The following is a 12,879-nucleotide window of genomic DNA, read 5'->3' as shown; positions in this document are numbered from 1 at the left end:
AACCCATCTCAATAAGGCTCTACTGGCAAAGCAAATATGGCATATCTTCAATAGCATTGGTGAATGGAGGGATATCTTAGTTATTAAATATATTAGAAGGCCTTCTCTTCATTTTATTTTAAACAATGAGGATATTCCAAAAGGGTCAGTTATCTGGAATGGTATCCTAAAGGCTAGGGACCTAGAAAGGGCCAAGGTTTCTTGGAAACTAGGAAATGGAGAGGAAATTCAGTTCTAGTTTGATAGTTGACTATTTCAAGGTCCCCTTATTAACAATCCTACATATGAAGTTTGGTTGAATGAATGTACATGACAATTTGGGTTTAAAGTTAGCATTTATAGGAATGGCCAGGGATGGAGAGATCTTTCCTTCATATCTAAAGATTTGAATCTGATTATGATTATATTAAACACTATGGTTCTCAGTAATAAGAGAGATGAAATTATTTGGGGGGATAATCCTAACAGAAGTTATTCTGTTGCTTCAGGCTATCACTCTCTTTAGTGTATGAGGGAGAAACCCCCTTGGGTGAATGCCTGGCTTCCTGGCCTCATTCCCAAGATCAACATCTTTTATTGGCTGGCCCTTTAGAATAAAATCCTCACTCAAGATAATCTTAAAAAGAGAGGACATGTAATGCCTAATAGATGTCCTCTTTGTAAAAACCAATTGGAGTCGGGAAACCATCTTTTCATTCATTGTGTTTACTCTAGGGAGGTTTGGGAGTTCCTAACCTAGGATTTTGAGATTAGCTAGTGCATGCTAGATAATCTTCTGGATTTCTTCAGTCAATGGAAAAGTCTATTTAAATCTTCTGTTTTGCAGGAATTAAGCACCTGGATTTTTCCTCACATCTACTAGAGTATCTGGACGGACAAGAGCAATAGAATTTTTAGGGATAGAGAGGATCCTACTCTTGTTCTTGGGAGGAAGATTAATAAAAACATTAAGGAAAACTATCAAGTCAAGAAGGGGGGAGATTTTGAAGTTGGTGGCATCAAGATAGATGAGGAAAAAGATAGGAAGCTAAAAAGACAGGAAGCCATATGACTTCTTCCCCTAGAGGGATGGCACAAAGCCAATTTTGATAGTGCCTCAAAAGGAAATCTAGGTCCCTTGGGAAGTGATGGAATAATAAGAAATAACTTTGGTGAGGGACTCGTGACTTTTTCTCTTCCATTGGGAATCCAAACTAATCATTTTGCAGAAGCTAGAGCAGCATGCCAAGTGGTTAATCTGGCTTTTGAAGTCAGAATAAATAAGCTTTGGTTAGAAGGGGATTCCAATAACATAATTAATTGTATTAATGGAAAATCTCATCCTTCTTGGTCAATTGCTAATCTAATTGAAGAGACATGTGACACCCTTGCTAAATTTGAGACTGTCCACATCACACATGCATTCAAAGAAGAAAATCTAGTTGTGGATTGGTTTGCCAATAAAGGTGTGGGATCTAACAAGTTGATTACATGGCAATCAGGAATAGATATTCCATTGGAAGCTAAGACCCTTATCGACCTAGAAAAAATCTAGGGGTGTACGGTGGAGATCTAATGGTAATAATGAATATTAAAGGTATATGGGATATGAGTACGAGTCATAAAGGTCTTTTTGGTTTACGCAAGTAGGTGAGGCTTTCTTTTTGTTTTCAACACGTTTTGTGGGTTGAAATTGTCATTTATTGCTTATGTTTTAGTAAGGGGAATTATATTGGTGCATATCAGAGAAACAGTGCCAAAATTTTGTCTGCAAAGGATTTGCAGAGCCTGGAATTTATGAGAATTATTGGAGCAAATACTGAAGAGATGGTGGGAGAACACTACAGAAAGGAGCTAGTGGGGCATCTAGAGAAATGGAGGAAAAGGGGAAAAGTTTGGAAAAAGTTGAAAAAGGGAGGGGTTTCTAGTTACATTGCCAAACTTCATGGTTTTGATCTTGAGGTCACCAACAGTATGGTGAATTTGTGGAAAGATGGCAAGGTAAAAGTGAATGGTGTCTCTTTTTTGATCACTAAGGAGGTTGTTGTTATTGTCACAGAGATTCCTATGGAGGGTTTCAAGTTTTATAGGGATAAGAAACTCTCTACCAATGCTGTGAAGGATTTTGTGAAGAGCACCAAAGAAATGAATGAATTGATCAAGAGTGAGACATTTTATGTGACAGAATCCATCAAAAAGCTTTAGAGGTATGTGTTGCATGTTATCATTGAATATATAACTCTGGACCTTAGGTTTGATTGAGTAAGAACTCGTCATTTTAAGAAAATTTCTTTCCCTTACTACTTACTTAATTCCATGAGTAAGGCTATCACTAGCTTTAAGAAGAAACCCATTGTCAACCCTGCTCTGCATGAGGGATTGTTGCTGCTAATCCATGAGTACTTCAAAGCTTAGACAATTAGCAACAATCCTTCACTAGATGTGGATGAGGACAATGGTAGCTCTAGCTATTCTTCTAACTCTGATGAAATTTAGAGCATAAGCTAGGAGGAGAGGAATGTTTCTTCTGGAAAGAAAATTAAGGGTCATGTTAAGAAGTAGTCCTCTAATTTAACCCCTAGGAGAAAGAGCCCTAGGGACCATGACGAAACCTCTGGCAAAGAGGATATGGATTACAATGAGGATGAGGAGGACATGGATTCTGAGGATGAAGACAAGGAGATGGAAGAGGAGATTAAAGAGGACCATGCCAAGAAAAAATGGAAGAGGGATAATGCAGATAAAGAGAGGGTTTCGAATTAGGAACCGGATGTTTCGATTCTCCCCCTTTCCCTTGTTCATCCCCACCCTCAATCTCATTCCAAGGAGAAGGACAACGATAATACTAGTGCTAAAGAGGGGGAAGTGCTTGTCAAAAATAGGAGAAAATCTTGGAGGAATTTCAATCTTAGGACTGTGACATTGGGAATTTATAGAGAAGCAATGAATCCTCAGATTCTGGTGGAGAATCAGGAAGAGCCCTAGCTTGAAGAGCTCATTGATCTAGCTATTGTGGCCATCTCTAATAATGCTAGGGAGACAAGAATGAACCTTCTAAACAACACTCATAATAGCATGATTGATAACTTTAGATCAGTCAAGTGGCTATACCATGAGCTGGAAGAGGTCAGAGAGAAGGTGTGTTAGTTGGAGGGCAATAACAGGAAGACTAAAAATGAGAACCAGGAGGATTAGAGTGATAGATCCAGTTTGGTTGAGAGAAGAATTAAGAATCTTGAAAGCTACAATCAAATTTGGCTAGTCAGATGATCTCTCTCCTCAATTCGATCAATGACAATATGCTCTTTTTAACCAGTGTGATCAAAGACAGAGGCCTACTAGTAGGTGAGGATGGAAAGGACAGAGAAAGAGCCAGGTCTGATGATGATATGGCTACTAACATCACCTTTACCAATTTGGACAAGGAAATAGAGAAAGTCTAGGAGCAAAAGGCCGAGGAGCACCAGAAGATTTATGAGGCTGTCCAGACCATGTAGGATTTCGAGAAGAAGAATGAAGAGTAGCCCTCTGGTTCTGTCTTTTGTGTTTTTTTTGTTTCACTACTGGCTTTTCATTTTTTCTTTTTCTTAGTTTCATTAAAGATAGTTTGATTTAGCCTTTTTGTTGGCCTTTATTATTGGCTAGGCCTCATGCTTATTTTTAGCCTTGGTTTGTAGCTACTTTTGGGTTTTAGGTTTCCTTTAAAACCTATTTATCTTATAAAAAATAGTCCTTATTTCTCCTAACAAGGTAGATCATTAGAAGTGATCAATTGTAAGCCTTAACTGGCCAAATTTATACTGTAGTACTAAAGCTTGTGGGTATCATCCCCACCCTAGTTTTACTTTCTATTTGGAAGGTTTTTGGGTCACCATATCTTGTGTCAAAGTTTTATGAATGTTTTACTACTTTCATTCATTCATGCATGCAATTAGATTAGAATATTATATGAAGGATTAATTGATGAAATAAGGTGAAGTTTTATTGGTTCCTGATTCACCCCCATTCTTAGTAACCTTGCCTACCTCATATTTCCAACAATTGATATCAAAGCTTTGTGGTTCTTAAAGATGAAGTTTAGTAGCTTGAGCAAAGATTAGAAGTATTGGAGATATATAAGCTAGATAAGGCTATTGACAATGAAAAGTTAGATTTGGAATTAGCCATTGGTCAACTAAAGAAAGCAAAGGAGCAACTCTCTCAATCATTGAAAAGAAGAAAAGATCTTGTAGTACAATTAAATGACAATCTCTACACTGAAGAAAGAATTGAAGATATTTGTCCAGAAAGAAATTTAGATGAAGATGATAAAGCAATCAAAGACTTATTATAAAAGAATTCCAATCTTCAAGAAGAAGTCAGAAAGATGAAAAGAAAACAAGAAATCTAGTGAGTAAGATAATGTGAAGTCATGGAAGAAAAAGACAAAGCCAAAGAAGAGATAGAAGGAAAGAACAATGAAATTCAACATATATCCCTTCAATAGGTAGACTTTATTGATTGGCTTACTAATGAAAATGAAGAAATCATGAATCTAAGATCAAAGAATGAAAGACTGCAAAATTATCTAAATGATAAAAATAAAACCAATGAAAGAGCATTGAAATCTCAAGCAAACATGAATCAGTTGAATGAGCAAAGTTAGCACAGAGAAAAGGAAAATCTAGAATAGGATACATAGAAGAAGATGAATCATCCAAGCAAGGTGAAACAATGAACGATCGGGAAAACTAGGGCCAATGGCAAAACCAACTCTCTGAACCATCCTACAAGAGTTAACACAGCATAAATCTAACACATAGAATCAACAACCAAAGGAGGAAGAGAAAAAAATTTCATTGATTCTTCAAATATTCAACATACATGCCCTATTGTAAGGCCTTTTTTGTTACAACCAGATACAAAATACATTCATGATCTAAGATCCAGCTTCAAATTCGCATTTTCCAGTTCTGCTCCCCAATCCTCTCTTAAAACTCTCCTAGCTCTAAGCCTAAACACTCTATTTATAGTAGCCAAAATGGCTTAAAAATAATTCTAGAATGTAGAGAAGCCACAAGTTGGCTCTTAGCAATATTAAATAAAAATAAACCTAACATTAAATTCACAAGTCGGCCTGCATCAGCATTTAAGTGTCTAGAAATTGATGTCTGAGAAAAATCATGATATCTCCTAGCTTCGATTGAATTAGAAATCACACTTTGAATAGTGGGTAGTATTTTAGGTCCTCTACAATACCTTAAGTGCACAAAGGTTGATTCCCCAAGGAAGAGTATGCATCCAACCTAAAAGTCAAGCACATAAAACTATTGTGCAAAACTGCTAGAAATCAATACTCCAAGATAATTTTCATATCTCCAAACTTATAAGGAGTTAGAACATGCATCTTGGACCATAGATATTACTCTAGGCCATCTACAATCTCTGATGTGAAAAAGATCTCATTCATTATGGAAAATTAGTTACACAGTCTGCAACAGGCACCTAGAAACTAGAAAACACAACTTCAACAGAACACAGTTTTAGCAGCAAGATAAAAATTGAAAACATGGAGGATAGTAGTGCAACCCAGGATGCTCCTACATCAAAGAAATAGGGTTGGAAGAAATGATTCTCCTAAATCATTGAAATGTCACAACATGAGCTAAATCCAACTTAGATTGAGAAATCCACGAAGCATCTTCCATAGGTCTATTCTTCCACTTCACCAGGTATTCATAATAATCTTTTCCCCTTGTGCTCTTACCATTTCTCTGATCCAATATCTATTCAACTTTTTCAATTTTATTCTTAGGATAATCATTAGGTACAACAACTTCATCATTTGACTTGTGATACTTATATAGATCAACAACATTGAATATAGGAGTTATATCCATGTCATCATGTAACTCAATTTCATAGGCGTTTCCATTGCCAAACTTCTTCAAGATCTTACAAGGTCCAAACTTCTTCATCTTCAACCTACTGTATGTTCCAATAGGAAATCTTCCTTCCTTTATATGGATCATCACCTCATCACCAACTTGAAAATCATGATGTCTCCTAGACCAATCAACATTCTCCTTATACTTCTGATTACTTTTTTCTATCCTCAACTTCACTTCCTTTTGTAAAGACTCCATAAAATCAACAAATTCTTCTCCTACAACACTTCTCTTTTCTTCACCAGCAATATCTCTCAAATCTAATACTCCTCTAGGCTTCATTCTAGTAACAATCTCAAAAGGGGTCTTCCCTATACTCCTATTCATAGAATTATGATATGTAAATTCAACTTTTGCCAATACCATCTCCCAATTACTTGGCTTATTCCCAACTAAAAATCTCAAAAAATTACCCAAGCTTCTATTTACAATATCTATTTGTCCATTTGTCTATGGATGGAATGTAGAACTAAAATTCAACTCAATAACCATCTTCTTCCATAAAGTCTTCCAAAAATAACCAACAAATTTATTGTCTCTATCAAAAATAATGCTTCTTGGTAATCAATGCAATTTCACAATCTCTTTAAAGAAAAGTTCAGCAACATGCTCAACATTTAATGTCTTCTTACATGGTATGAAATGAGCCATTTTAGAAAATCTGTCCACAACAACAAATATGGAATCATACCCCTTCACTGTCTTAGGTAATCCAAGAACAAAATCCATACTAATGTCACTCTAAGGTTTCTCAAGAATAGTAATAGGTGTATACAAACTAGTATTTTGACTCACTCCTTTTGCAACTTAACAAACTCCAGAATTGTTTACAAATTTTTGAACATCCTTATAAATTTGTGGTTAATAATACTTCTCTTTTAGCAAACTCAATGTCATATCAATTCTAAAATGTCCAGCCAATCCACCACTATGCTTTTCCTTAATTAGATTCAACCTCATAGAACTTCTAGGAATACACAACTAAATACCTTTGAACAACATATTTTCTTGAATGAAATACTCATCATACTTACTTATGTGATTTGTCAAATTTGATGCTCTACACTCTCTCCATGCCTTAGAAAAATTAGGATCATCATCATACAACTCTTTCATTTCATCAAAACCATGAACTTCAACCTTCATTTCAGTCAACAAAGAATGTCTTCTACTCAATGATCATCAACTTTGCTAGTAAGTCCACTCTTGTGCTTAATTAAAAATGTAAAATTTTGCAAATACTCAACCCACTTCATATGTCTCTGATTCAATTTATGTTGACTTCCTCAGTACTATAAAGCTTTATGATCAGTATAAAACATAAACTCCTTAGGAATCAAATGATGTCTCCACTTCTTCAATGCTTGAACAATAGCATAAAATTCTTGATCATACACAAAATACTTCTTTTTAGAATCATTCAAATTTTCACTAAAGAAAGCAACATGTTTACATTCTTGACTTAATATAGCTCCTATTGCATTACCACTTGCATCACATTTAACTTGAAATATGTTATTGAAATCAGGCAAAGCCAATATAGGTAATTCAACAACCTTTTGTTTCAAAGTCTCAAAAATCTTATTAGATCCATGTGTTCACTTGAATTCCTTTTGATCTCCCCTCATTATCTTAGTCATAGCATTACAAACATCACTGAAATTCTTTATAAACTTTCTATAAAAACTAGCCAAACTATGAAATGATCTTACCTCACCCACATTCTTAGGTGTAGGCCACTCCAATATTGCTTTAACCTTCTCAAGATCCATCTTCAAACCATCAGCTGAAATTACAAATCCCAAATACACAATCTCCTCTTGCATAAAAGAACACTTTTTTAGATTAATCAACAAATTTTCCTCTTTCAACCTCTGCAATATTTGTCTAATATGCTCAAGATGTTCTTCCTTAGTCTTATTGAATACCAAAATATCATCGAAATAAACAATCAAAAACTTACCCAAGAATCTTTTGAGATCTTTATTCATCAACCTCATGAAAGTACTAGGCACATTAGTCAAACCAAAAGGCATAACTAACCATTCATACAAACCATCTTTGTCTTGAAAGCAGTCTTCCATTCATCACCTTCTCTGATGCGGATCTGATGATAGCCACTCTTCAAATCAATCTTGGTAAAATACTTTGCTCCACTCAAGCAATCCATTATGTCATCCATCCTTGGCATAGGAAACCTATATTTTACTATGATTTTGTTAATAGCTCTGGAATCAATACACATTCTCCTTTCTCCATTATTTTAGGTGCTAATGCAATAGGTGCAACACATGGACTCAAACTTTCTCTGATCAAACCTTTCTACAACAACTCATGCACTTGCCTGTTAAGTTCTTCATTCTCTATAGGTGTCAATATATATGATGCTTTGTTTGTAAAACTAGCTCTAGGAATTAGATCCATACAATGACTTATACTTCTTACTTGAGGTAAACTGTCAAGAATATCATTAGCAACAATATCTTTATATTCATTCAATAATTCTACAATTTCTACTATCATACCAACTTCTGATGCTTGGTCATTACTACCAACACTCGGTCCTCTAGAAAATATAGCAAAACAAACTTGGTTCTTCTTTACTTCCTTTTCAAATTGCTTTCCATTAACCATGCAAACTTTTATTGTAGTACAACTGACCTCATCTTGATTTTCAATCAAAGGCAACAATATTTGTTTCTTCCCATTTGCCCAAAGAGTATATTGATTCAATCTTCCATCATGCACAACATATCTATCATATTGCCAAGGTCTACCCAACAAAATATGACAACAATCCATAGGCATAATATCACACAAAAATTCATCAAAGTAATGTCTAATTTTGAACTTCACAATACATTGCTCACTTACCAATATCTTATGCTCATATTTGATCCATGAAACATGATAAGGTTTGGGATGTTTCAACCTCTGCAACTGCAACTTTTTAACCAACTCTTTTGATGCCAAATTTATAAAACTTCTACTATCAATGATCACGTTGCAACATTTTCTAGCCATCTTACATGTGGTCTTGAAAAGACTTCTTCTAAGGATAGGTTCCTCATCACTTACCTTATTACATAAGGTTTTTCTCACCATCAGATTCTCTCCAGCCTTAGGTCCACTTGGTGAACTCTCAATGTCTTCTTGAATCATAACATTTCTATTATTCTACCTACTTTTAGAAGATCTACATTCAAAAGATCTATGTCCTTCTTTACCACATCTGAAACAATTACCATGAAAACTACCTCTAGGATAAGAATTACCTCTTCCTTGGTAAGATCCAATACCTCCTCAGTATGAACTACCATCTTTCCACTCGATCTTGTCTTTGTCATCATTCTTCCATTCAGATTTTCCCTTGTCTTGCACAAAATTGTCAGATCTTTTTCCACACTTTCCAACTTCATAAAATTTATTTCATCTTGAATTCCAGATTTCAATCCATTTATGTACCTTTCAATTTTCTCAACATCATCATCCACATGTCTAGATTTGATGTCCAATGTATAGAATTCCTTGGTATACTCTTTCACAGTCATGTCTTTTTGCTTCAAATTTTGCATTTTTCTCAACAAGCTAACTTGGTAATCAGTAGGAAGGAATTTGCTCTTTACGTTGTTTACCATCTTCAACCAAGTTTTGATCTTCTCCTTTCTTGTCCTTTATCTGTTAGTTTGCAAATGCTCCCACCATAGTGATGCATGACCTTTCAACCTAGTGACTGCAATCTTCACCTTCTTATTATCAAGAGTGTTTTCATACTGAAATAATCTCTCCATATTAGAGATCTAATCCAACACAACATTGGTATCCAATTTTCCATTTTAAGGAACAACTTCTACAATAGGCTTTGAATTTTCCCTAGATAATACTCTCAACTATCTTTCCTCATCTTGATCTTCTTCAAGTTCTGGATTATTGGTGGTGTTGCTTCATCATCACTTACATCATCAAGATGTGCTCCTCTCCTTTGGGCTATCTCCACAACATCTAATTTGGCTGCAATTTATCTCAATTGGTCCAATATAGCATTTTCAACATTTCCTCTACCACGAACCATCTTTACAAATCAGGTTCCTGCAAGATTGTAATCCTCTACAAGTTATAGGTCAAATTTGTAGATATGTAACCCTACAAAAAATATCAAAATAGGGTTTTACATGATCCAATCTCCACAAAGATGAACTTCAAGCTCTAATACCACCTGACTCAAGGAAGAATAGGGAAAACTAGGGCCAATGACACACCCAACTCTTTGAACCACCCTTCAAGAGTTAACACAACAAAAATCTAACACATAAAATCAACAACCAAAGGAGGAAGAGCAAACACTTTCATTAATTCTTCAAATATTCAACATACATTCCTAGCTATAAGGCCTTCTAGGTTACAATCAGATAGAAAATAAATTCATGATCTAAGATCTAGCTTCAAGTTTGCACTTTCAAGTTCTGCTCCGCAATCCTCTCTTAAAACTCTCCTAGCTCTAAACCTAAACACTCTATTTATACTAGCCAAAATGGCTTATAGGTCATTATAGAACATAGAGAAGCCACAAGTTGGCTCTCAACAATATTAAATGAAAATAAACCTAACATTAAATTCACAAGTTGGCCTGCATCAACATTTAAGTGTCCAAAAATTGATGTCCGAGAAAAATCATGATATCTCCTAGCTTCAGTTGAATTAGAACTCACGCTTCAAAATATGGGTAGTATTTTAGGTCCTCTACAACACCTTAAGTTCAAAAAGGTTTATTTCCTAAGGAAAAGTGCACATCAAACCTAAAAGTCAAGCACATAAAACTATCACACAAAATTGCTAGAAATCAATACTTCGAGAGGATCACCATATCTCCCAACTTATAAGGAGTTAGAATGTGCATCTTGGATCATATATATTATTCTAGGCCCTCTTTAATCCTTGAAGTGTAAAACCTCTCATTAATTATTAAAAATTAGTTACATAGTCTGCAACAGGCACCTAGAAACCAGAAAACATAGTTTCAATATAACACAGTTTCAGCAACAAGATAAAAATTGAAAACATGTAGGATAATAGTGCAAACTAGGGTGCTCTTGGATCACAATGAGCTCAAAAGAATCAAAGGAATACTTATAATCATTGTGGTAAGTTAGGTCATACATCAAACAAGTGTTGGAGTAATGGTAAAGCAAAATTTAATGGAAAATGCTACAATTGCAATAAGCATGGTCATAGAGAAAGTGAATGCAAGGAGAAACCTAAGTTTGGAGATAAATGTCACAAGTTCAAGAAACAAGGACAAAAATATTATTATTGCAAAACCAAGATATTGAATCCAACAAAACAAACTGTGAAAGCAATATTTGGATGAGACTACAATACATGGTGCAAATGCCGCTACTATGGAGAATTTGGGCACATTGGAAACAATTGTGTCAAACATCACATGAGGATAAGAGACACCACTATAATATGTTTTATTTGTATAGAACTTGGAAACCTTTCCAAAAATCGTATGAACACTAGAAGAATTGAATATGAAAAGAAAGCCATAGTTGACAATATTAGAAAGTAGATGAGGTAGTAATGGATACCAAAATCTTCTGAGAATGCAAGTTTGAGTCATGAAGTGCATGTAACTAAAGAGTTGGGTGATTCAAGCATCTCAACTTGAATTCCCCATGGGAATAATTGGAATTGAGACTCGGAAGCTGAAATCTCACATTAGTTCTAACCAACAAGAAGAATAGATCCATATCAGTATTAAAGATGCAAAGGGATCACCGAGTGATTGTGGAAATTCAAGACTTTACCGAGCTAGGTCGGGTTGTAAGACCCTACCGAGCTAGATTGGGATACACTAAAAAATTGTGTCAACACCAAGTAACAATGAGACCACCGAGCTATGAATGACTTTGCTAAGCATTAAGGTTGAATCGAGTGGAAGACAATCTATCATCGAATGAGTGAATGTACCAAGCATTTATGGCATTTGAAAAGTAAAAATATGTTAAAAGGAAGAAAATCAAATTCATTTTTTCACTGTGAGTCTTCGAGAGCTATTTGCAAAGAGCAATTTTTGTGCTTCCAAGTGATCTTTGTGTTTGTTATTGAAGATTTTCATGTTTTCATAAATCCTACTGAGCATGGTGTCTTCCAGTAGCAAAACCAGGAAAGGATATGATATGTTGGTTTGAGAAATTGATAAGAAGGCACCAAACTTCAAGTTGAGTTGTGCAATTGTAGAAGCACTTGGCCCAACTGGAGTTCAATCATAAATTCTACCTATAATATTACTCATTCATATTATCCATTCATATTTTCACTATTTGATACAAGAACATTGAACCCTAGAGATGGATGAGACTCTGAAGAAGTTATGTGTGAATGATGTGTCAAAACCCGAGCATCAACATTTGGAGACCAAGGGTTTAACACACATTCTACATATGCCCCGAGACTCTCAAATAAAATGGATAAGGTTTATCCTCAACTATGTATAGAATGGGAAGTTATGGTTGGAGAAACCTATTCAAATCATAAAGTAAATGATTCGTAGAATCACAGGGTTCCCAATGTTGAAAAAAGCCAAGACTACCAAAACCCTAAGTCAAGTAGAACTGGAAAACAAAACTCTTGCCAAGTGGGATGGAAGAGGAATGAAGATCAGTAGTGTAAATGACATGGAACTAAAATTTGGAATTCATGTAATTGCTCATAAGATCTACAACTCTAGTGATGTCAATAGTGTGTCATGTGAGGCAGTTGATCAGGCTCTCAAGGTAGTGAAGAACAACATGTCCTTTGACCTTGCTAACTTAATGCTGAGTCAGTTCAACAAGAACATGGAGAGTATCAAAACTTCCAAAAAAAATAAATCTAAGTTTGGTTCACTCTTAACTTGTTTATTCTTCTATGTGAAATTTTTTTTCCCTTCTAAAGGCACAATTATATGGAGAAAAGATGTACCTATTTT

This window comes from Cupressus sempervirens, chromosome 11 (genome assembly GCF_028749045.1).
Source record: "Cupressus sempervirens isolate cs-2001-9-10 chromosome 11, ASM2874904v1, whole genome shotgun sequence".
Lineage (NCBI taxonomy): Eukaryota > Viridiplantae > Streptophyta > Pinopsida > Cupressales > Cupressaceae > Cupressus > Cupressus sempervirens.
This window is presented reverse-complemented; position numbering follows the sequence as displayed.